General features: G+C 41.6%; 1 protein-coding gene and 1 long non-coding RNA gene across 9 annotated transcripts in view; one reads left to right on the forward strand and one right to left on the reverse strand.

The window, feature by feature from the left end:
- The window catches only part of LOC147032042 (sodium/calcium exchanger 1-like), a 424503-nt gene that overhangs the window by 280516 nt on the left and 117487 nt on the right, over window positions 1–26500 (reverse strand). The gene's annotated exons all lie outside the window — the stretch shown is intronic.
- The window catches only part of LOC147032045 (uncharacterized), a 35117-nt gene that overhangs the window by 5975 nt on the left and 2642 nt on the right, over window positions 1–26500 (forward strand). The window contains exon 1 of one of the 2 annotated variants that reach the window (XR_015055019.1): window positions 12561–12962. The exons of the other annotated variant lie outside the window; for it this stretch is intronic. This is a non-coding gene — a long non-coding RNA (uncharacterized LOC147032045). Of the gene's footprint in view, window positions 1–12560; window positions 12963–26500 lie in introns of those variants that run through there. 2 annotated transcript variants of the gene reach the window in all.

Here is a 26500-nt window from a genome sequence, read left to right on the forward strand (position 1 = left end):
AGTCTTGAAGTTGGGGGAAGGGTGGATCTTGTGGGATGCAAGCAGGTAGATAGGCCGTGCGGCAACTGACTGCCCAGGGCATATGATGAGGCCTCGAGAATCCAAAGCAGTTCCCAACCTGAACAAGCCCGGCTGGGCCTATCTGATGTGATCAAATTGCTCGTTTCATGCACAGCATCTCCGTTATGGGTTATCCTGCTTTGTCTGCACAAGTGCCAGGCATGCTGCTTGAGCTGACTTGGCTTCCGAAGGACGAGAGCATGCACTGACCAGTCACACGCTATACGATGTGTTCCTTGATAAACTCAAGGTGTTTCTCATCCTTACTGAGATGAAGATCCTCTCCTGCATCGATAGAGAAAAATGACAAAGCAAGTTTTTAATTGTTTACAGCAAGAGAAAGGAAGGCCTGGGAAAAGGTGCCTTTTGGTGTAGCTGGAATTCTGGCTTTTGTGTTCATGCTTTACTATTCGTTCGGTGCAGAGAATTAATGCAAGAGCTTAGGCTCAAGGAAATTACATACCTTGTTGGAGTAACGTCTGCAAGCACGATACTTCGGAAACAGGAGCCATGAACAGTGATGGGAAGGGTTGAATGTGCATACGTAATATGTTAATAGCAGAAGGTGCACACTAATATGTGGACAGTTAACCAGTCAGAAAGTGAATGCTTATGCGGTTTTGTTTGTAGCTTCAGATAAATTTGTTTATTACCTCCGTCACCGAAGGTGAAGGAGGTTGTGTTTTCACCAGTTTCTGTCTGTTTGTTTGTTTGTTGTGTACAGGATATCTCAAAAAGTTATGGATGGATTCGGATGACAGTCATTTGGTGGACAGTTTATATAGTTAATGAAAACCAAGGATGTGTGACAATGACAAACTGATTAGATTTTGGTGAAGATCTGGATCTGGATCAGGCTGCTAGAATTTTTTAAGTGATTCTTTAGCATTGAGAGATTGGACCAAAAACGATGCAGAGCACGATATCTCAAAAAGTTGCGAATTGATTCAGATGGAACTTGGTGGAAGGGTTGGGTGCGTGACCACGACAAATCGATTCGATTTTGGTGAATATCCGAATCCAGATCAGACTACTGGAATTTTAAAGTGATTCTTCACCATTGAGAGATAGGACTCAAATAACGATATGTAGTTCGATATGCCAAAATATGTATTGGGCCAGATATGTTCTTGTGGATCAGGCATTATGGGGCGGAGGTATGCGCTCTACCGAGTGCCCTTGTAGTTTTTGCAGTTGTGGAATTCCTTTGACTTGTGAACCATATACATCCATAGCAGTTAAATTGTACAAAGTAAAATTGGTTATCCACCCTTGAGTGTTTTTTAATTGCTCGACCATTGCTCATTATAGGGTGCAGAGAAAGGTTATCCAGACTAATTGGCAATAACACGTGATAACTGACGTGGTTATCTATACTTTGGGTTCCGTTTGACTCTGGATTTGTGGCAATACTTGGAAGTATGAGGAATAAAAACACAAAATCTAAACTATTTTAAAAATGTACCCAAACCTTTTAGATCATCTCTCTTTTTTTTATTCACTACGTAAATCCTATTTTGCAAAGAAAGCAGGTGCAGCAGATGCAAAAAGTAAATAATGTAAATAACACTCATAATAGGACAAAATAGAATGCATAATTTTTTTTTTACATTGGTACAACAGGAATATATGGTGAATCTGGAACGACACTTGGTAGAGCACATGCCTCTGCAGGGCTGAACAGCTTACGTTTTGTAGCAGAATGATAGGCTGGATCTACATCCAGACATTAATAACCAGAGAGTTGGTGTCAAAGCCACCCAATGCTCGCCTGTTTATACATTTATCATTTTTAAAAGACTAGTCTAATAATATTTTTTTATAAAGCATTGCAGTGAAGTCTGATCCAAATAATTTTAAACAATATATGTATTTGTATATTGTAATCAGTAAAAAATAGTGTGGTAGATAAAAACATTAGAAAGGAAATAACTTGCACCAAAAACTTTAACATTTTCACGCTCACGCTCACGGTATCGCTATAGCTCTCTGTTCTTCGAACAGGCGAGCTAAAAATCTAAACAGCTTGTTCTTGTCACCTCCACAAGTCAAACCAAATTTTTTTTGTATAACCTATCCACAAATAACCCGTAATTTGTTTTTTTTAAACCTCTAACATATTTTGATATACGTTACACTGTATATCATTTTTGGCCCCATCTCTCAATGGTACTCTTCTTTTTGCGTATGGCAGCTTGGCTGCCGGGTAGCTATCAATTTTGTTGGGTCGTGACTATGCCGCTGATGCTGTCCCCTATATCGGGACACTGGTACTTATTTTGCTGACCTCAGAAGGATAACAGGCTGAGTCAACCCCACCGAGTGTTAATTCAGTGGCCAACAGGGCTCAAACTCAGGACCCGAAGATCCCAAGCCAGCCACCCGAACCACGAAGCCAACACCAGGCTTTTCTCACTGGTGAAGACCAATTTGCATTCGAGTATCGGGAATCTGATCTAGATCTTCACCAAAATGTAATGAATTTGTCCTTGCACATCCGACCTGTCCATCAAGTTTTGTCCAAATCCGTCCATAGCTTTTTGAGATTTTATGCTCACAGAGAAAAACAGGGGTGATTACATAACCTAATATTTTTGTTATATAAAAATTACATTTACAAAAATTACATAAAAATTAATTTCTGACAAGTTTGCTGATCGTCTCTGTTTGTTTGTGTGATGTCTGTCCGCTCGCCTCCAGCTCAAACCGCTCAACAGATCGTTCTGAAATTTTCAGAGATTTGAAATTTCAGAGATGAAATTTGAACAGGATTTGCATATCAGCTCAAGGAATTCAGCCACTTATTACTTTTGGGGTTAACGGAGGTCAAAAGGTCAACATAGGCCATAAGGTCAACCCAAAATAGGCCAATTTTTTAAATTGTTTCTGAAATTGTCAGTTTTCATCCGATTGACTTCAACTTTGAAGGCCATTTGCAGACGAGGTCGTTGAATTCAACCACCTATTCATGATGAGATCAATATAGGCCAAAAGGTCAACAAAGGCCAAGTTTCTAAAATCCTCAATTTTCATCCGATTGACTTGAAATTTGAAGAGTATTTGCACATCAGGTCACTGAATTCAACCACCTACGCATTTTGAGGTAAACATAGGCCAAAAGGTCAACATAGGCCAAAGGTCAACAACTAAGGTGGTATTTATAAAATCCTCAATTTTCAACTGATTGACTTGAAATTTGAAGAGGATTAATATTTCAGGTCACTGAATTGAACTACCAATTAATTTCAAGATCAAAAGGTCAAAACAGGCGCGATTTATAAAATTGATCGATAGGACCAAAAACTAAATATTTCACTATATCTCAAAAAGTTGTGGACGAGTTATGACAAAATAAGGTGGATGGATTGAATAGGTGACAAGAACAAGTGGATTGGATTTTGGTTCGGATCCAGCCCATGAATGGGATACAAAACGAGAACTGTTCCACCTGGCAGAGGTATGCGCGACACCGAGTGCCATTCTACATTTGTGCCGTTTTGCCAAGTTGTCACTCTACGAGTGATTTTTCATTCGTTTGTTTGTTTGTCGTGCGACTTCTTCATCCTCTTCTGGACCGATTACATCCAGAGTTGCTACATCGGATCAGCATGACCATAATTAGTGCATAGAGGTATTTTTTTTAATCTTTTCCGGTGTTCTTGGGGTGGTGGTGATGGGGGGGGGGGACGGAGAGGGAGAGGGTGGCACACAAATTTTCTTTGTAAATGTGCATCTTGTCACACCGCTCTCGGTAGGAGAGGATATTACAAGTTCCCACCCTTTACAGTATATTATTCCTGTTCCCACATTTCACAGTACAGTGAGGTGTTTTGAATTATAAGCAGTAGGTACGTTTTTACTTCATGTATGTAACCCAGGTTATTATTTTTTTGTTTTCGGGAGCGATTGAGGCAGCTGTCAGTTTGCCCATACACCACCCAAATAAATGTTTGTCAAAATAACATTTTGCATGCTTGGAACAATATCACCTGTAGAGCAGGTACTCTGCTAATAATACAATTACAAGAATGACCACACTGTGGTCACAACCTGTGACAAAATCTGGTAATGGGCTGAGTGGGAAACGTGCATTAAATGCGCTATTGAAAGATTAACTCGATACCCCTCATCCATGTCAGCCGCCGCCACGGTTAGAGCAGAACAAGCCGATTCACCACATGGTCATGGATTGTTTAACCACAATATGGGGCAATTTAAAAATTACTTGATGCTATTTTTTTTAGGGAGGCACGTGCCGTGTGTACTGACATGCTTGATTAAACATTGCTAATAATTTTTATTCAAAATATAATTGGATTTTTTGGGTCTCTCATCATGAATAACACTTGACCCAAACAAGGCCAATGGAAATCTGATGCAACAAAACTGAGAAGTGCATAATCAGCAGAGGCCTACAAGCCTGATGTCTTAGTCCGACCAGAGAAACAAGATGGCAGCCATACTATTTTGTTTGGGTGCCGCGGTGGGTGGAGTCAAGCGAAAAATGGGGGTGGGGTCTGGGAGCTGTCCGACCAATGGGTGCACATTTCAAAACTCGACCACCAACGAGAACCACAACAATGACGACAACAACAACAACAACTACAATAACCACTATGTGGAGCTCTTCAAGACCTACGACATGTCGCAGGTGAAAACTTGCCTCAGCAATGAAACAAAATAAAACTTCACAACTAGCCGGAGATGCACATCTATATGGCCATTCCATTCGGGTAACAGTTGTATTTCGTACACATTAGGTCATTGTGTACCATCACCCTGGCCAAATCAACAATTCCCCCTCTAACCTCACACGATGTTTCACTTCACACTCTCAATATGTCTCTCCAAAAGGACCGTCTGGAACCCCCCCACCCTCCAACCTCATCTACTTTCTCAATAATCCTCTTGAAGAAGTCCTTTCATTCAAGCTTTTGGGTTTCACAATCTGCCATGATCTTTCCTGGGAAAGCCACATTTCCAACCTCGCCTCCAAAGCCAATCACCGACTAGGCATCCTCCATCGTGCAAAGTCCTTTCTTGGCACACCTGAGCTCCTGACCACATACAAAGCTTTTGTCCACAGCCTGATGGAGTACTGCTCTAGTCTCTGGGCTGGTGGTCCCACCTCTCACCTTTCTCGGCTTCACGATGTGGAAACCAAGGCATTTAGGATCATTGGATCTCCCGTGACGAATCTGAGACTTTCGGCCTCTCACTCTCTCACCGCAGGCAGGTCGGTGGTCTTTCTGTTTTCTACCGTCTCCTCTCCGGTCTCACCCCCTCTGTGTGTGATTTGTCCCCACCATATATCCGTAGGGCACTCAAGGTCCGCCAACAACCCCCTTCTGGTAAAACTACCAAAATCACAAATCACTGCTCACCTTCATTCTTTCATTCCTCTTTTTCCCACCTTTGGAATAAACTCCCACACTCTCTTCAATCCCACTCTTCCCTCCAGGCCTTCAAAACAGCAGTCGACCACCATCTCTTATCATCCCCCATCCAAAACCTCAATGTTTTCTACCTCCGTTAATCCAACTCAAACCCACCTCCTTCAAATTCCCTGTTTTCCTTCCTGAAAGTTCCTGTAATATCCATCTTGTATACCCCGTGTACCCTGCCCCATCCCTCTCCCTTCCACCGATCTCCTAATGTCTCTGTTCTCCACTGTTTTGTCCTTCCCACTCCTGCCCCTCTTGTCTCATGCCCCCCCTTGCTGTGCGTTGTGTGTTACCTCTCATACGAGCCTCGACAAGGTATACCAAAAACAACAACAAAAAATACTGTCCAGGTCTCGTCTCAATACAGCCTGGGTCAGTTTAGAGCTTCAAGGGGTCAAACCTGCGCTCATGTTCAACCCAAGTTCAATTACAGGTGGGATTTACGAATACCAAAATCAGCCTGCTCCATGATTCAGTTCTCCGAGTTCTGGTCATATTCACTGCAACTGGCTGTTCCTTTAAAAATGAGCCTGCATTATAGGGAAAAATCAACCCCAAAGGCATGATTTCTCTCAGCCCTTTGGTCAATGTTCTCAAACTATTACAATCTCAAAATAATAATAGTCACTGTCAATCAACACAACCACTGAAAGTGGTGGGGGTCACATCCCCCAATACAAATGAGCCATTTTAAACCATCACTTTGAAACAATGGCTGATGATCTCGCAGTACTCATTTCCAGTGAGCATCCTCGACTGGTCCAGGTTGGCGCAGTTACAACGCTTGATGTCTCCAGCTTTGGAGCCAAAATAGTTTCCCATTAGACCCTTTCGTTTTGAGATGCCATCGACAAAGAATGGAACTTGGTGCATCTTGGATATTTTTCATTCGCTTGATGCTCAGATTCAGATAAAGACAATGCAAATGAGACAAGTACGGTATGCTATCATCTCATATTGCAAATATCCAAAGCAAATTCGATAAAGTCAAATCTATCAAATCAATATATCAAATCACACACAATATGTAATCTCCAATCCCCCCCTCCCCACCCCCAGGGCCAAACAATAGGTTGAGAGACATTCCGCAAGGTGCTGCTGGCTATTGAGTGAAATAATTAAAAGGTCAAAACAAACGAGATGCAAAGGAAGAAACAAGACAAGAGGAAGGATTAATTAAAAGTCATGAAAACTTCAGCAATCATTATAATGCAGAAATCAGATAAACTTGCAAACCAAGGAACAATCACATGGATGAAATGTTGTAAATAGAGGCCGTTTCAGTCAAATAAAATGAGCTAAAGGAAGAAAGATGACCATGAAAAGTTACACGCCAAGCCACTTTGGGGGTATTGCAAGACTGAGAAGCATCTGCCAATTGTGTCACAGGCGTTGGATGTAATGTGACCTTCATTCCACAGGAAACAAAAGTAACTTCCTCTAAATATTCATTCCTTGAAGATTGAGATTAAGAGGAATGTAACAATGTTTGCAGAGTTAAGCAATATCAATAAAGAAAGACAGTCATTTGTTATCACTACTTTGATTGAACTGGCCAAACCACAATGCTAAAGGATAAGGATCTTCCAACTATAAAGGTAAATATTGTGAACACCTTTAATCATAATAAAAAAATACTATTGGCCCAATTGTAATTTGCACTGTGAACATATGGAAGTGTGAAGTTGTATTCATGGCATCCAATGTTTGGGGTGGATTTTAAGTTTGTGCCTTTCAATATTGTACTAACTATAACCACCCACACCCCAGGGGAGTGGCCAGGGGGGTCATGTTATTATTTTTTTATGATTATTAATACCATAGCTCCATTATATATAAGCAGAGTACCTGCCCTATGGGCGATCGTATTCCAAGCATGCAGCGCATTATTCTAACAACAGACCACTGCCTTGATCACCCCCCCAAAATAAAAATAACCAGGGTTATGTATATGAAGCAAAAAGATGCAGACTGCTTATGTGCATATACAAAAATAGGACCACTGGACCTGTAGCTTATCTGGGACTTTTGTAACCCAAATTTGGCAGCATTTTGACTGGTGGGTGTGGAGAGGATGGATTTTGAAGGAATTTCTGTGATTTTTCCCAAACATTTACTAAGTCCACCATTTTGACACACTTCCGGTCACGTGATCGGTTTGACCTCTGCAATTTAGCATCCTTACCCTGGCCTACTGTTGCAACCCCAACTTGGTGGCGTTCTGACTGGTGGTTCTCGAGAAGATTTTGGAAGGAATTTGCGCAACCGCCATTTTGACACACATCTGGTCATGTGATTAGCATGGACTCGGCAATTTAACATCAGGACCCTATCCTAATTTTGTAATGCAAATTTGGTAGCATTCTGACTGGTGGGTCTGGAGAAGAAGATTTTGGAAGGAATTTACACGATTTTCCCAAAAATTGACTGTCAGCCAATTTTTAACACACTTACAGTCACGTAAATCGGCATGGCCCGCAGATTAACATCCCTACCCTGGCCTAATGTTGAAACCCAAATTTGGTAGTATTCTGACTGGTGGGTTTGGAGAAGATTTTTGAACAAATTTACTAAGTCGGCCATTTTTGACCCACTGAAAGTCACGTGACCAGAACGAGCTTTGCAATCTCTGTTAACAGTCAGGAGAGGAATGTTGCTACCATATTTCAGCCGGATCAGCCCAGCGGTTTGACTGGAGAAGTCAAATAGGAGAGAGACGAAGGGACGTGATGACAATACCTTATCTGGAATTTTAATTCCAGATAAGCTAATAATATATCATGGTTATATAGTGCAGATAATTCCAATTGCACCCCTCCCCCCAAATGAAGAATGCCATGAAGGGGCAAATTTTTTTTTTTTTCAAAACTGGATGGAATCAAACAAAGCTTGCAGAGGCACAACTTCAGGGTACCCTCATTAATTTCTGAAATATTCAGCTTCCTAGGTCATATCCTCTCAGAGTAGATGAAACATACATACAGACAAACTGTACATACATACATACATACATACATACATAATACTTTCCATCCATTATACAGTACAGTGTATAAGATAGAGATGACTGATACTGAGCAGTATGAGGCATGCCACAACTGTTTACTGGTTGTATGCTAAACATTGAGGTCTGCAAGAAGAAGATGAAATAAAAAATCGAATATATTAAATATTAAAATAATAGATGGAATCAACAGAACGTTGATCGAGGTATACCAACTGCTCTAGGAAGCAAGCAGAAGCTGAAGTTTCAGGCATTAACTCTGTTTTGGCCATTCAACCTTCATTTCAGGCATTAACCCTTCATCAGAGTTTAAGAAGCTAATAAGCCTGCAAAGAGTAATGCTCAAAAAGTCAGATTATTCTTGTTGCTGAGAGTCATAGCTGTGAGCATGTTTCAATCGACCTTATTTATAGATACATATATTTTTTTATTTATTTTATTTTACATCCATTGTTATACCTGTCCACCAATTGATTCATTGAACAATACTAGTCTTCATGAGTAAGACATGTATAAAAAAAAATAACTTGAGATGGTTATATGCCACTTCTTGCAAATTTTAGGTACTTTAATGCTGTGGATCCACCCAAACCCTCTCGTACACGACTGTACTGGTTCTATTGAGCATTCCAGTGGCAACCATTTTTGGGTTGTATTGCATGTCATGCGGAATTTAGTGTCTTTTAACATTGCTGATACTTTCATCCCTTAAAAGGTGTCAAAAATAACAAGGGATTACACAAAAAATGTCTCTACAGTGGAAAGGGTTAATTAAAGCAGACATGGTTCCATTTTTATATATATATATATATATATATATATATATATATATATATATATATATATATATATATATATATATATATATATGAAAATGTCCATTTAACACCAATAAAAAATTTTTTATCATTATGTTTTTACTAAATTGGTATTCCATCATATATATTTTCTTTAAATCATCAGAAATGAATCTTTATATTTTACCTATTCTTCTCTATGTAAAAAGTATGAAGTTTCCTTGTGTACTGAGCTTGACATTTTGCTGATGACAAAAAAAACTAATCAACATTAACAAAGTAATGCATTTTATTTTTGCTTTCTTGAAACATTCCAGAAAGTTGCCACCAGAGCGCCTTCCGTCAGTGTTAGGACAGCTCAAAAGCATCCCAAAATGCAAAGTCCGTCCGCATCAGATTTGGACTCAGCTGAAACCTGACGGAAACAACAGATATATATATATATATATATATATATATATATATATATATATATATATATATATATATATATATATATATATATATGTACATTTTATTAATTTGTTTTCTCCATATTCTCCTAAAAAAAAGCTGGTTTAAGATCTGAAGACAAAAACTTATATGAATAAAAAAAGTTATGGCCTGGACAGACACACTGAAGCTCAAATGTTAAATAAATAAAGAAACGGAGGCGATAAAACAAACAAACAAAAAAAAAAACCCAAAAACCCGTCTCATGCTTCACGCACTTTAATTATGTATCATTATAATTATTTTGTTATGTTCCATTATCACTCTCATTATCATTATCACTATCACTGGGGTTACCAAAGAAGCCCTGAACACTATTGATCGTTTTCCCTGCTGAGAAATAAAAAGTTTACAGGTAAGAGCCTGCATGTAATCAGCTTTTCCCAAAGCTTTCTCATAATAATGGTTTGTTGAAAATTTGATGCCAAAAGCCCAAATGATAAAAAAAGTTATAGCCTGGTCAGACAGACAGGCACACAAAGTGACTGCAAAGTGCTGCATGGGGGGACAGGCTTGTAATCACTGGACTCTCATTGCTCAAGCTCCTCTGAACACTCGCACAATACTATAATCATGAGAGGGGCTACATTGACAGAATTTTTTTAAAAATTAAAATTTATACAACAGATGTCGCATCATCTAAAGGTCAAGGTTGATCAATTGAACACCGTCATGAGGTCTGTATATTGAAAAGAGCCCAACATCTGAAAACTGTGCCGTTATGGTAGAAATGACATTTGGTGGAGTTTGTCTTGAAGTCATGAAGAGAGCTGTGTAAAATAAAGACAATAAAATGACACAAAAAAAAATGTATATTTGATCGTCAGTTGTCAACACGTCCTCAAATTTGAGTATTATTCTTGCAATTCTGATCGGCACTTCACACCCTTTTGTGATCAGAAAGGGGTACCGGAGTATGTGCATGGGAAACCAGGTTTCACCCAGGAGGGATTTCTTCCTTTTTGGTATTAGAAGTTAATGGAACTCATGAAAAGGACAATACCAAGATTGTTTGTGCACTTAAGATCAATGGAGATAGCTATCTGAAAGAATGTGAAATGGGTCAATATTGGTGCAGATGTTGATGATGACAACACCAATTGCTTGTGCTGCGCTAGTATTTATGGCTGTCTCATTGAATCGAGATTGTTGGAAAGTTATCTGCATAATATCTTCATAAATGATTTGTTTTGTGTAGAAAATGCTAATCCTCTACAAAAATGTCGATTCAAATTGCATGATGTTGGAGTAAATTTCGTGTAATCAACACATGATAGGCCTCGCTGTCATTTCTCATTAATGGGGGAAACTTGCCAACATTGACGTGGAGAACACGCAACTGTGGTTTAGTCACCCATCATGTCCAGAATAAGTGTCCTGTAAATGGATACCCATTTTTACCTCAAACACCAAAGGTAAAGGAGGTTACGTTTTCACCCCTTTCTGTCTATGCCTGGTGTTGGCTTAATGGTGAAGGTGGTGGGCTTCGGATCCGAGGGTCCTGAGTTCAAATCTCGCTCAGCTGTTGAATTAATACCAGGTGGGGTTAACTCAGCCTGTCATCCTTCAGAGGTCGGCAAAATGAGTGTCAGCATGCTGGTATCCTGTGTTGGAGTGGCGACCCATCCAGGGTTGTGCCCGATAGCCAAGGAGACTGCTTAAGCAGCAACAACACTCTGCACAGAGTATGGTCCCAATCTCCTCCTCCTCCTTTCTGTCTGTTTGTTTGTCTGTGTACAGGATATCTCAAACAGTTGTGGACGGATCCGGATGAAATTTTGTGCACAGGTTCGGTGTGTGTGACAACGAAGAATTGATTAGATTTTGGTGAAGATCCGGATCCGGATCCGACTACTAGAATTTTTAAAGTGATTCTTCACCATTGAAAGATACGGCTCAAAAATGATACACAGCACGATATTTCAAAAATGTATTGGGCCACATGTTATTATGGATCAGGCATTATAGGGCGGAGGTATGCTTTTGCCGGGGGGAAGCTTGGCCCAATTCTTTTACGAACCGGCTGACCAGGACTGACATTTGACTAAGGTAAAGGCAAGAATTTGGAATTTGGCCATGCTTCTGGCGATAGCTTGCCTACTCTTCGAGAAGGACACTGTGGGATATTTAACATCCACCAACTAATGCCAGCAGATGGAACAGCTGTTTAACGTCCATGCGATGACGGCACACACAATGATGAATCGCCCCGCCTGCAAAATACCAGGATGACAGTTTGTAGTTGGGCTGAGATACCCAAGCGGGACATCTTCGAGGCGTGTGTGCGTACCTCCAGGCCATCGTGCCAGCCCCGAATACAACAAGTGAAAACATCTTTATTTATTGAATACACCAAGCATACACAAATTTCCAGTTGAATATGGAACAGTTAGAGGAATGTAATAAAGTTTTGCTTTGTCCTCAACATGTGCACCACCTTCTCTTTCAATACATTTGTGAAGACGTTGAACAAAATTGTGCATAACCTTTACACTGATGTCACGGGAAAAGACCGTGAACAGGATTAGCGATGCGATCTTGTAGCTCATCTAAGGGATGTGGACACGTGGCTCAAATTACGTCCTTGATTTTTCAAAAAAAATATCACAGGGAGCCAGGTCTGGCCTCAGGGGTTATTGCGGGCCAAGCAAAGAGTCCAACATGGCCGATCCATTTGTTTGGGGGAACCAAGGAAGTCACGCACAGCTCGTTCATGAAGAAAAACAAAACAAAAAAAAAACTACATGAACATAAATTGAAAGAGAAGGTGGACATGTTGAGGATTAAACAAAACGATTTCAGGACGAAACTTTTATAATACAGTAGTTTAGTTTGTGTACTAAACAAAAACTAAAGCATTACTCCAAGTGCCCATATAAGTTTCAACTGGAAAGTTGTGTATGCTGGATGTATTTAATAAATAAAAACGGGTATCCTATTTAAGGGACATCACTGTGCACAACATGTACGTGCAGATAGTGGACAAAAAATAAAAAATGAAAACACCGATGTGATGTCACCTAATAGGGCGTTGGGCCACCACGTGCGGCCAGTACGGCCTGCATGCGCCGTGGCATCGAGTCCACCAGCGTCTGGAATTCTGCAGTGGGATGCGGCACCATTCTTCCACGAGAAAGTCAATCAACTCACACCTGTTTGATGAAGGTGGGAAACGCTGTCTCAGGCGTCGTTCCAGAATATCCCATAAATGCTCGATTGGGTTCAGATCTGGTGGCTGAGAAGGCCATGACGTATGGATAACATCAGTGCCATGGTCATCAAACCATTGGACGACCACATGTGCTCAGTATTTGGGGACATTGGGGAGTGGGGGGGGGGGTCTCCTCTTGCAGCCATGCTTGCCATAATTGTAAGCAACCAGGCATGTGCAGCTTTTTTTATACATGACCCTAAGTATGCTGGGATGTTATTTACTAAATTAACACATGGGCCACACCTGCAATGGAAGCGATTGCTCGGTGTCACTGCAAGATATTTAAGTTTTTCATTTTTAATTGATTTGTAAATTTTTTTCCAAAAAAACGTATTTTCATGTTGTCATTACGGGATACTTTGTGTGGATCAGTGACCAAAAAAAAAAAAAAAAATTATATTTGATCCATTTTTAACTCAGGCTCAAACATGACATATTCACAGTCGAGGCTTTGGAAGAGCTAATATGAGTACACTGAACGGATCAGGACAGATCAGGAAGCAACAGGACAAGAGGAACAGTTGAGATGGGGGGAAAACACCAACAGCAAAATTGATTGCCAAGTTCGAGGCAGACTCAGACAAACAATGGGTGTTGGGAGAATGAGGGATAGGAGAGGATGCATGGGTGGACAAGATGGACCCAGCAGAAAACTCTCAGGAGGGGAAACTGGAAATTTGAAAGGAGGGATTGGGGTTAACGAGGGTAGAAAATAATCTGGTTTTGGTTTGGGGACAATCTGAGTTGGTGGTAAACAGCTGTCTTGAAGATGCTGTTGGTTGTTTTCTGTGCTCCAGCTGTCCTCTTTAAATGCTGAGCATTAGGCAAGGGAAGCAACACGACGTAACATTTTTAAGTCTTTCGTATGACTCGGCCAGGGTCAGATTCAAATCGCCAAACTCCCAGGTTCAGAACAGATGTTCCAACCATTACACCACCATTCTACCGGAATATGATTTTGGACATTTGTCACATGTTGAAATTAACAAGAAATACAATTGCTCAAGGAGGTACCAATTTAGGATTGCATTGGTGGGATAATCTGATAGAAATTCTTTGCAAAATCTCATGCTGTTCAAAAAAAAACTAAGGGTCATCTATTGGAAACAAGCTGCGTATAGCTCATAGGCAATGAGAGAAAAATAAAATGAAAGCAACATATAATAAAGGGAGCAGTATACAAGAGGGGCGGGAGAGGGAAGCACAAAGCAGTGGTGAACAAAGACAAAAGGAGAGCCGTGGAAGGGAGAGGGATGGGGCAGAGTACATGGGGTAAACAAGATGGACATTACAGGGACTTTCAGGAAGGGAAGCAGAGAATCAGAAGGAGCTGGGGCTTGGGGTGGATTAACGGGGGTAGAACAGATCATGGTTTTGGATGGGGGAAGATACGAGATGGTGGTGAACACTTGTTTTGAAGACCCGGAGGGAGGAGTGGGATTGAAGAGTGTGTGTGAGTTTGTTCCAGAGGCCAGAGAGGAGACTAGAAGACCGAGCGACCACCGAACTGTCTGCGGTGAGAGAGTGAGAGACCCAAAGACTCAGCTTCATCGTGGGAGATACCAATGACCCGAAAAGCCTTAGTTTCTACAGCGTGAAGCCGAGTGACATGTGAGGCAGGAGCACCAGCCCAGAGGAGAGAGCAGTACTCCATCGGGCTGTGGATGAAAGATTTGTATGAGGCCCAGGACACTGCCTTGAGAAACTCCAGCCTGGACAGGAAGAGGGGATGAGATAACTCCATTAAGAGCCACGCGTCGACTGCAACAGGAGAGGAAGTCCGCGAGCCATGAGTGGAGATTGCCTTGGATACCATTAGAAGAGAGTTTGGTGAGCAATACGAGATGCCAGACTGTATTGAAAGCTCGCAATATGTCGAGAGATACGGCTCTGATCTCAAGTTTGGCACTGAGGACCTCTATCTCCTGTTGGGAAAACAGAAGCAGCATGTCCAGGGTAATATGACATGGTCAGAAATGAAGCCATTTGCATAGAGGAGGGATTTAATCTCAGAAGCGATGATGGAGATGCATCATAACATTTGTTCATATTCTTCATTCGATGGATGCAAGCAACCGAAATGCAAGGAAGTACAATTTTCCTTCATGATGGTCAATGAGAAGATTTGGCAACTAATTTTGAGTAAGGCAAAGGAGTAAATTCTCAATTTGAAAGACACCACAGGGAATCGGATGTACACAACGGATGTACAAAAAAACCCCCTCAATTTACTGGATCTCTGTCCATCATTTGGAACATTGGGTGTTTGTATGATAATGCTGTTGCAAGTGAACAAGGCCTTAGAAATGCCTTCAAATTTGCAAGTCAAATCAAGAGCACATTAGAATGTTTTTCGCAGCAGTTTGGTTATCGCACGGTTACAATAACAACCCGACGGTGCACCAATTTGTTTCCACTTGCAGGCAGCTGCTTAAGCACTATAAAGTCAAAGCACCTGATAATTTTACAGCACAAGACAACACATGTATATTTAGTGTCACAAAAGGGGCTGGCAGGATAGCCTAGACTAGAGATACACACTTGTCTCTGAGCGGTCTAGTCTGGGTTTGAATCTTGGCCCAGCTATAAATCGTCAACCTGGTCTTTTACAGGCAGAGCGATTCATCAACGTGTGTGATATCCCTCGGATGGACATTAAACTCGGCATCCCATCTGCCGGCATTAGTTGGTGGACGTTAAAGATCCTAATGATACCCTCAACCAATGATGGCACAGCCTTGTGCTGCATACAAAAGAAGATTTAAAAAAAGCATCATGAAAGATCATGGAGTAGTAAGCCAAATGGACACAGATATCCTTGATTTTTAAGTTATCCAATGACATCACAAAGTCACATGAACCTCAACAGGATGACGATGTATATGCACCAATCCAGACAGCCTTCTTCGCTTACAAATAAGCTGCAGTTGGGTGCATTGCTGACATTGTCATGATCAATTCAAGAATGGTGTAAAAGTACATTCACTATCCTAGCTGTTTATCTGCACTTGTAGCAGAAGATGCTCTTTCATCTCATGGGAGTCTCCTTGTATAAGCAAATCGCAAAGGTAGTCTGGAAACAGCTTTTATGTCGTAATAGCTTTTTCACAGGTAGGGTGTTTCATCAATGTGTGCGCCGTCCCCAAGATGGACATTAGACTGGGCGTCCCATCTCCCGGCATTAGTTTGTGGACCTCAAAATCACACGGTGTCCTTTGCAAAGAGTAGTTGTGCAATTGTCACATCCTGAACAAAATCCAAATTCCTGCTCAAACAAACAGGGGGCACTGCATCAGTGAGCCACTGCAAGAACTGATGCAAGCCCGCAGTCCATGTGCTGCATATGAACAAATTAACAAATTGATACAATGTGTCTGCAATTGCCTCATTAAGATTATGTTGCATCACTTCCACCAAGTAACACATGAGGATTACTGGAGACAGTCAGAAAATGGACGTAACAACTGATTTTGTTCAAGCATCAATAAAAACAGTCTTGCTACTCCAGCATCACTCTCCAACAGAATCTATTTTCATGGAATTGCATAATTGGATTATTAATTCGACCACACATGTAAGAAGCGAAAAGCAGAGTTAAGCAATTCCTGCAGTTTAGCAGTACGTTGGCTCTGAAAACGGCAAAATGCACGGCATCTCATCCCGATCGCACGCGCACAGAGAGGAGAAAAGGTCATTGTTCTTACTCAGTCTACCTGTCTGGCAGTCAAGCAAAATTGAAAATAATTCCAAACAGGAAACGTATTGTTTTAGGCATGTTATACAGAACACAAACAACAGGCACAAAGAACTAATTGTTTTGTGTAAAACACAAAGCAAGAGTTTAAAAGACCCTTCCCACATCCTTTCTTTATCAACACTGTGCAGTAAGGTGTTCTATGAACCAAAGATGGCAAGTGACCCACATTTCACGGGTTTGAACTGTTTTGTTCATGAAGACCCCAGAACCCGTTTTTGTATCGTCAAAACCCATATTGGATGGAAATTACGATCAATTTAAAAAACGCAATGTTTCCCTGCCAATCAACTCCCGAGGATTGACACAGACTGATTAGACCTTCAGCGACTTCGAGCCAATATGCAAGGTATCACGCTGGTCTCCAGTTTTTACCAAATATTTGGGGTATGATGAGGACAATCTGCAAGGCTGCGTGACGTCATGAGCTATCCCTCACCGAAGGCCACGTCACAAACCTCCAGGGTTCCACACGCAGTATCACTTCACTTCCAATCATGTCTAATAAATAAATAAATAAGTAAACAAATAAATAAATAAATGAAATAAAAACCTGCTTTTTATTTGTACCGACCTGTTTTTCGTCACCTTCAACTTTGCATGTATAATGAACTGTAGATATTTTCTGTACTTCACCTATTCGATATTATCCCCACCTGCGTCCAGGCCACCCTAAACATCAGGCCCTAAATTTAACTTCTAAAATCCAGATGCTTGATTTTAATTTCAAATGAGCATGAAATTGTGAAACAAACACAAATGTTACAACAATCCAAAACATTTTATTCCAATAGTAGAAACAGATCAGAAAAAAAGTTGCATAAATATTGTGAGGCATCATCGTGCTTCGTTTATGTTCATTTTGGAGAGTCCCAACATATCCACCATGCCACTTCACAATTAGGCCTCACTATATTATCCAACCTGATATTTATTTATTTACTTAAATGAGTGTTACTAATGAAAGAAAAGAAAAAACAATGAAGCAATGAAATATGGAAAAAGTATGAAGGGAAATGTTAGAGAATCCATGCAAAATATTGTCACTTGTTTTGCAAAATACCAGTCAGAGAGCGTGCACAAGCATTCGTGGCCTTGATGTAAGATGATAAATTCATGTTTTCCAAAAGTACTTTACTCTGTTTTAAAGGGCAAGTAGCATAAATTTTATTTTGGGGGTATTTATAGAAATCTGTGTGTGGGTGGGCATATATATTATGAAACTATTAATGTTGAATTAATGACTACAACATAAGTAATGAAGCTGTAATCAGTATATTTTGTGTACAGTCAAACGACTTGTGTTGCACTAATCACCCCATGGTAATAATAATAATAATAATAATAACAATCATAGCAATAATAAAACAGCCACTTACACATAATAATAACAATAATAATAATAATAATGAGTAATAGGCATCCACAACCATCCGAGACCATGTTGTGGAAAGTTGCCCGAGGTCCTCACTTTTTCACCTTTATTAGCTTTTAAATGTTTTCTCCGGAACCACTTGGGTGATTGACACAAAACTTTCAACGTAGGAGTGCTTACCCATGCAGAATATTAATACAAAGTTACATGATGATTGGATTGAAAATGTGGCTGGCATTCCAAAAAAAAAAAAAAAAAAAAATCTGTTTTCTGTAGGAAAGTGTTGTAGGGTGTTCAACATAGCAGGAATTAAAGGAATCGACCTCGCTTTGCTCGGCATCGGCCAACTAATAATACTCATAATAATAACTAAAATAAAACATCTACGTGTCTGAAATTGTCAGTATCTGTTCTCATTTTACATAACATCTGGCTTTAATTCCAAACCACACTGACTCATTGGTTTTCTTCCAGTGTTCGAGTTTAAATTGCGATAAAGCTAAATATTCAGAAATATACACTGTTATTTATTGCCCATATCTTCCTGAGTTAGTTAATATTCACAGATTGTGTGGCTCGAACAATCTTGCCTTGGAAATTACATTAAGCTATACACCTTGCTCATTCTCACAAAGCCTTATTCGAGATGTTTTTGGAAAACTTAGGGAAATCAGTCTTATTATACAATTCACATAAGGAATCACATGAGGGACTTCAAGGCAGGAGGTGTGGCCTCAGGCCCATCAAGTCTTTGGAAAAGGAAGGGCTTTTTATAAAAATGAAAACAAGCTTTCGTGCAAGTTTTTTTTCAAAAAAATACAAGACTAAATTCAACACTTTTGAACACTATTCGAACAGAAAGTGATGAATCAGAATAGTGCAATAACAATCAACACTCAAAAGTTACATATATATATGCTTACAACACTCACTGCATGGCATATATGCTTTTAAAATGCTAATTTCATGAAACCATTTATGTTCATATTCAGGGGATGGCTCACTTTGCCGAACTCCTTAAGCTCCTCACCCACACCTCTCCCCCCCCCTGCTCCAACCCAAGTAATGTAGAGCATTACCGGAATCATGCGTGCGTTTGGTTTCTGGCCAAACTATCATGCTGGTGCTTCGATGCATCAATGCTGTCCTTATATGGGGACATTAATCCAGCTGTCACTCTCATAGCTTATTGCTGATGGATGTTAAAGACCCTGCGGTATGTTTCAAAAAGAGTAGAAATTATTGCACCAGTACACTAGAAAAATTCCAAATTCTTCATACACAAGGACAATTGCATCAATTGGAATCATTATAGCTCCAGGAATGTTGCAACCAGCCATCAGGTGTTGAAAACGCATGAATAACCTGCATAGGCTTGACGAACCCTTTTTGATTGTCGTTACAAACTGGAATACAATTAATGTTTAGCATTCTGTTGAGTCAGTTCTCCTGTGTTCAGCATTTGATTATAGGGAACTAAATTGCATGCCCTCCCACTTTGACAAGGCATGGGATTTGTCAGACACCATTTTTTAATTGCACCAAATGTAACAGCGCACGATTTCTCGAAGGTTGTTGGGAATACAGAGACAGCTTTTTCTGCTTATAGGTTATCCAAAGTTCAAAATGAAACAAAGGTATTCGATCACGCTGTATCAGTAGAGCTAATAATACCACAAAGGCTGTTGAAGAACAAGTAGATAAGGGCATCTTGTGCAGTTACACTCAGAGGTTACAGTCAGAGATCAAATAAAGCGGAAAATTACACAGGGAGATCCTTTCCTCGTGTGTTTTATTAATGTAGAAAGCCAGGAGAATGCTTGAAAAATCGGTTATAACACAATATCATGTCCATGCCTCATTTTGATTGTAACGCAAAATGCCATTCCACCGCTTGAAGTATGATTATGGCTCTAATTTATGCTTAATTTCACAATGACTCAGACATCCTGTTCAATTATGACAAACTGCTGGTTACTAAAACGTTGTATTTGGAAGCCGTTGGTTGACGCACTGATTTGAAAAGTTGTGAAGCCTTACAAAAGACATTTTTGAGGTCACATCAAACTGCCTACATATTTTATTCAAAGTTGAACTTGATGGTAAAATCCTGACTACAAATAATTCACCCCGGGTACCTATTTTAAAATCGCTCTCATCTTTGTCCAAAACAGAGACTGTCACAGCACTCTCTGCTGGCTTGGACAGAGGCTGTGGCTACACATTTATCAAATTGTACATCCGTCACTACGACTGACACCTCAAAGAAAAAGCTTCGAAGTTTTCTACATGCACTTTTTGTTTATCTCAAGTGATCACGTTATCACCTCCTCCATTTGTGAAAGCTAATTAATGGAAGCATGACTTATTGTGATTAAAAAAAAGTTTCAGGGCCTGTGGTATAAATGCATGAAAAATGACTCCATCCATCACACTCGCTATCTCTGATGGTGATTAGACTTGAATGAAAATAGAGTGGGAAATCGAAATTCAATTAGGTGATGCCACTTTAAAAGGACCTTCAAAAATGGGATTGAATGACAACTATCTGCTTCAATCAGAGTTTCCAGATCAGGAATTATCTCTGGATTAGGACTGTTCAATGGAGCAACTTACTGGGGACTTTAAAACTCATTATTACATCCGAATATCACCGTCTAAACTTCGGGGGTTCCTGATGAACAATCAAACAAAGGTTTTAATTAAATTACCAATCTTCATGAAATGACATCAGATTATGATTCATGTCATTTTAGTCTTGACAATAAACTATAGTCCGACTGATGGATGGAGATATTATTCTGAAGCATCTCATATCCGTATCAATCATAACGGAGTTATATTTTTTTGCATTGTTCAGAGCTCATGTGTGAGTTTAAAGAGGGAGTGGAAGTAGGGTATAGATCAACAAAAGGCATGGTGAAAAATGAATGAATACAAGACAAGCAACATACAAGCAGGCACAAATCAGATAGTGTAGACCTCTGGAGAATAGAAAAGGTCACAGAGGGTTGTGGAGGCTGACAGTAGATAATGGTGGATAGTCTCCTTGAAGGTCTAAAGGGAGGGATAATATCTTCTTGGGGCAGGGAGCTGTTTAAAAAAAAATGGGAGGGGAATATGTTTTTCCAGCGACCTTGCAAGCCGGCTACCGTGTGCAGCCTGTAGCTGCTGGCTGCATCACTTTCTCGGGGCACAGTGTGCCGCTGATGCAGTGCCCTCAATTACCAGTACACCAGTACTAATTTCACCAACCTTGGAAGAATGACAGGTTGAGTCAACCCCACCTAGTGTCAAGTCAACGGTTGACAGAGGCTCAAACTCAAGACCCTAAGATCTTAAGCCATCCACCTTAACTGCTGGGTCAACACCAGGATAGCAACCTCACTTTCATTAAGGCACTTCATGCATTCATGTATCCATTCTTCTTCTTGGTACTCACCAAAGCTGGTGGCATTATGTTAAGGTTAAGGCATAATCTAATCTCATAACTCTCTGGAAAATCCTCTTTAACTCTTTGCTGATGACTCCACCCTCCGCCGTACCATCTGTCATCCCTCAGATTGGCAAGCAGCAGCCTCTTCACTCTCTGCAGATCTGGATAAAATCACAAGCTGGTCCAACACATGGAACATGTCTTTCAATCCTGACAAAAGTCCTTTCATTCACACTTCTGGGTCTCACTATCTGGCATGATCTTTCTTAGGAAAACCACATTTCTAACCTGGTCTCCAAAGCCAGTCACCAACTGGGCATATTCAAACTTGCAAAGTCCTTCCTTGGCACACCTGAGCTTCTGATCACATACAAAGCTTTTGGCTGTAGTCTGATGGAGTACTGCTCTCCCCTCTGGGCTAGTGCTCCTGCCTCTCACCTTTCTCGGCTTCACGATGTGGAAACCAAGGCATTTAGGATCATTGGTATCTCCCGCGATGAGGCTAAGTCTTTGGATCTCTCACCGCAGGCAGGTCGGTGGTCTTTCTGTCTTCTCGTCTTCTCTCCAGCCTCGCCCCCCCCTCCCCTGCATTGTCTGCATAATGTCTCCCCAAAATTTCCGCAGGACGTTCGGGGTCTGCCAGCAACCCCCTTCTGGTAAAACTACCAAAATCAAGAATCACTGCTCACCTTCACTCTTTTACTCCTCTTTTTTTCCTGCCTTTGGAACAAACTCCCACATCACTCGCTCACAGAATGGCTGCCAGATACATCACTCCAAATGTTGGTTTTAGCCGCCATTGGACCGACTGTGGTCCTCACTGGAATCAACACCCTGCTATCTATCGATGGCACCTCCACCTTTTATTTCCATCTTAATACTGTTCGGAAGAATAACATTATGTGATGCTGCTTTTGATCCTTTCTCCCGTTTTGAGTCCTGCGACGTGTAATCGAGCCCTCGGCCTGATCTCAGGCCATAAACAGTTACCGACCCAACATCCAGTCAATCAAGCCAATGTCAGACAGATATAAAATGCCGACGTCTGCTCGATATATAATGTTGGCTGGGCTGGATGTCCAGTGGGTCTCGTTCACAATGCGTCTCAACTTCGAAACTGGGGTGTTAGTGGTGGTGGTGGTGGTGGTGGTGGTGGTGGTGCTGTCCTTGTCTCTGTGGATGGAGGTTTTAAAAATTATTATTATTATCGAAGGTGTTTTTTTATTATTATTAAACACAAAAACTCAACTTCGCTCATATTTCCTAAAAATGTAACGTATTGTTACGGATCCGGGATTCAAAGTTCCCCACGAGGGGGAGCACTCGGGCCCCTCTCAAACGTTTGTTCCTGAGGCCACCCAACATGGACAACTTGCGCTGGCGGGTTGTGAATAAACCACGAGCGCTGATTGGTACCGCCAATCCTGGCAGGGTTTGACTACTTCGCGTGGGTATCTTACCTGTGGACGGCCGCACCTAGGGGTTTCTTGTACCCTTGATGTGTACTTGCATTCACTTTCCCGATCATGTGCAGCTGAGCAGAGCTGCCAAGTATGCACCAGCAAACAAGAGCAAATTGGTGGGGAAGAACTTCCTGGCTGGCACTACATGCAGACTATGCCAGACCAATGGAGGAAAGGACACGATGAACTGGGTACATTTACAACACACGTTTATTGATAAAGCCAGGGCAAGGAAAAGCATATGTACAATAAGCAAGGGATGGAATTTATTGCACAGGAAAATATAGAGCAGGGGAAAGCAAGGATTCGTGGGATGCGGAAAAATATAATGCAATTGTTTATGACAAAAGATAAGAGACAGGGTGGAGTTAAACCGAAACTACACTTCTACAATCTTAATTACACTAACAGGACAGGCACCATCAGAATCATTCCCAAGGGATTTAGATAGTAAGAAAGAGAGAGAGAAGGAGTTTGAGGCGTTTGCGACCTATTTTTACCTTGCACTGTCGATGGACCAACACAAACCCAGTCTCTTTGTAGGGGGAAGATCGGGTGGAAGAAAACTGAGGGTGTCTATTGTGCGTGGTCAGAGGGAGGTGCAAAATGAGGGGTGTGGTGATTGGCAGATGAGGTGCAAAGAGGGAAGATGTGAAAGATGTGGATCAGTGCCTCCGGACAATTGTTGATGCTCTTTTATTGCGTCCACAATTGACGAGACGGAAATACAGAAAAGGACGTGTGAGTAGATAGACTAATAGTGAAGTGTCAGGAGGTCTGTGAGTGGACTTTCAATCTCTGCCCCTCCTCTCTCTCTTTCTTTCTTGTTTAACTCCGCTTTGTTTGGCTCGTACACTCGTTTGTAGCTTCTTTTTTGTTTTCTCTGTGTGCTTCGTCATCCTCTGTTGTCCTCCAACCCACTTGCTTCATTCCGTCACTCTCCACCAAGCCAAGAAATTATGTAAACCACGAGCGAACCACTGTCTGGGACACATGGCTCTTTATCGTCACTTGGCAAGGGAGGAGCCTAAAGGTCGATCAGGACGAGCTGCAGAAGTTTTCCAGTGCCCCATTGTTGTATGCACCATTGTCCCAGTACGAGCTCTGCCCATGTGAAGGCACGTCCATGGAAATGGCCTCACGCGACTTAGCTCCGAGATTAACATGCCAGGCGTGTATTTCGTTGTGCTCTCCGGCCATGCCCACTCCCCTCACTCACCCCCTCCTCACTCTACTCTCCCTCCTCCTCTCTCCCCCCTCTCTCTCTCTCTCTCGCTCCCACCCCCCTCCTCTCACTCCCTCCCTCCCGGAGTGTATCGCGATGTGGTAAAGCTTAGCTCTTCCCCGCATGCTCTTCTCTCTTTCTCTCCAACCCCACTCCTCGCATCCCTCCCTCCCGGTATGTATTGTGATGTGGTGAAGCGTCGCTCTGTCCCCTTCCTCGCTCTTCCCCTCCTTTCCTCCTTCCCTCTCTTACACTGACTCCAACCCCTCTCCTCAGACCTCTCCCTCCCAGAGTGTATTGCGACGTGTGGTGAGACATCACTCTCCCCCCACCACTTTAACCACTCTTTCCCCCTCCTCGATCTCCCCCCGCCTCACTCTCCCCTCCTCCCTCGCTCTCCCACCCATCCTCACTACTCATCCCTCCTCTCTTTACCCATTTCTTCTCCATCCCCCCTCACTCTCCACTCCACCCTCCTCTCTCCCCTCCCCTCTCTTTCTATCTCTTCCACCCCTCTCTCCTTTTATCTTTCTCTCATTACCACCCCTCCTCGCACCCCTCCACCCTCTCCGGATTTGAGGATCGGAGCACATGGACTAATGTGTGTTGAAATCTGGAGAGAAATCTCGAAATTTAAAGAAATGAACGGTTCTTATATATAAGCGTATTTACATTTATATTTTATTTGTATAGTGACTTGTCGTGAGGCATAGTCTGCATGTAGTGCCAGCCAGGAAGTTCTACCCCACCAATTTGCTCTTGTTAGCTGGTGCATACTTGGCAGCTCTGCTCAGCTGCACATGATCGGGAAAGTGAATGCAAGTACGCATCAAGGGTACAAGAAACCCCTTGGTGCGGCCGTCCACAGGTAAGATACCCACGCGAAGTAGTCAAACCCTGCCAGGATTGGCGGTACCAATCAGCGCTTGTGGTTTATTCACAACCCGCCAGCGCAAGTTGTCCATGTTGGGTGGCCTCAGGAACAAACGTTTGAGAGGGGCCCGAGTGCTCCCCCTCGTGGGGAACTTTGAATCCCGGATCCGTAACAATACGTTACATTTTTAGGAAATATGAGCGAAGTTGAGTTTTTGTGTTTAATAATAATAAAACAACACCTTCGATAATAATAATAATAATTTTTAAAACCTCCATCCACAGAGACAAGGACAGCACCACCACCACCACCACCACCACTACCACCCCAGTTTCGAAGTTGAGACGCATCATGAACGAGACCCACTGGACATCCAGCCCAGCCAACATTATATATCGAGCAGACGTCGGCATTTTATATCTGTCTGACATTGGCTTGATTGACTGGATGTTGGGTAGGTAACTGTTTATGGCCTGAGATCAGGCCGAGGGCTCGATTACACGTCGCAGGACTCAAAACGGGAGAAAGGATCAAAAGCAGCATCACATAATGTTATTCTTCCGAACAGTATTAAGAATGGAAATAAAAGGTGGAGGTGCCATCGATAGATAGCAGCGTGTTGATTCCAGTGAGGACCACAGTCGGTCCAATGGCGGCTAAAACCAACATTTGGAGTGATGTATCTGGCCGCCATTCTGAGAGCGAGTGATGTGCACAACAGATGGATTTTTTCCATGGAAGGTAATTATAAATTATTTTTTGATATTTTCTATCCTTCCAGTCAAGAAACAGTAAATGTTAATGTTGCTGATTTTGAGTGAATTATCCACATTATAAAAACTTCAAACATCTCACGCATGCACACCGGCAGATCATCCCTGGCACCAATTTAATCCAGTTATTTGTGTGTGAGTTTTCTCCTTTCAAAAATTCCGTGAACCGCAGTGAGTATATGCTGGTTTGTTTTCAAGCACATAAAGCAGGGAATTTCATATCGAGCCAGATGACGTGAAGGAGGGCCGATGGTTATATAGACCGGTGGTTGGTTGTCGATCCATCAATTGGATACAAAACATAAACTGTACAATCTTGCGGAGGTATGCGCTCTACTGAGTGCTGTTCTAGTTACCTCCACCAACCAAAATTGGACGGAGGTTATGTTTGCACCCCTGTCTGTTTGTATGTGATGTGTGCAGGATATCTTAAAAAGTAGTGGAAGGATTCAGATGCAATTTGGTGGGCAGGTTGGGGTGTGACAAGGACAAATTGATGAGATTTTGGTGAAGATCCAGATCCGATCGGGTTGCAAGAATTCTTTTTTTGCGATTCTTCACTCTTGAGTGATATTGTTACGGATTTGGA

Source organism: Eptatretus burgeri, chromosome 2 (assembly GCF_056783735.1).
Source record: "Eptatretus burgeri isolate ZD-2024b chromosome 2, Ebu_testis_v1, whole genome shotgun sequence".
Taxonomy (NCBI): domain Eukaryota; kingdom Metazoa; phylum Chordata; class Myxini; order Myxiniformes; family Myxinidae; genus Eptatretus; species Eptatretus burgeri.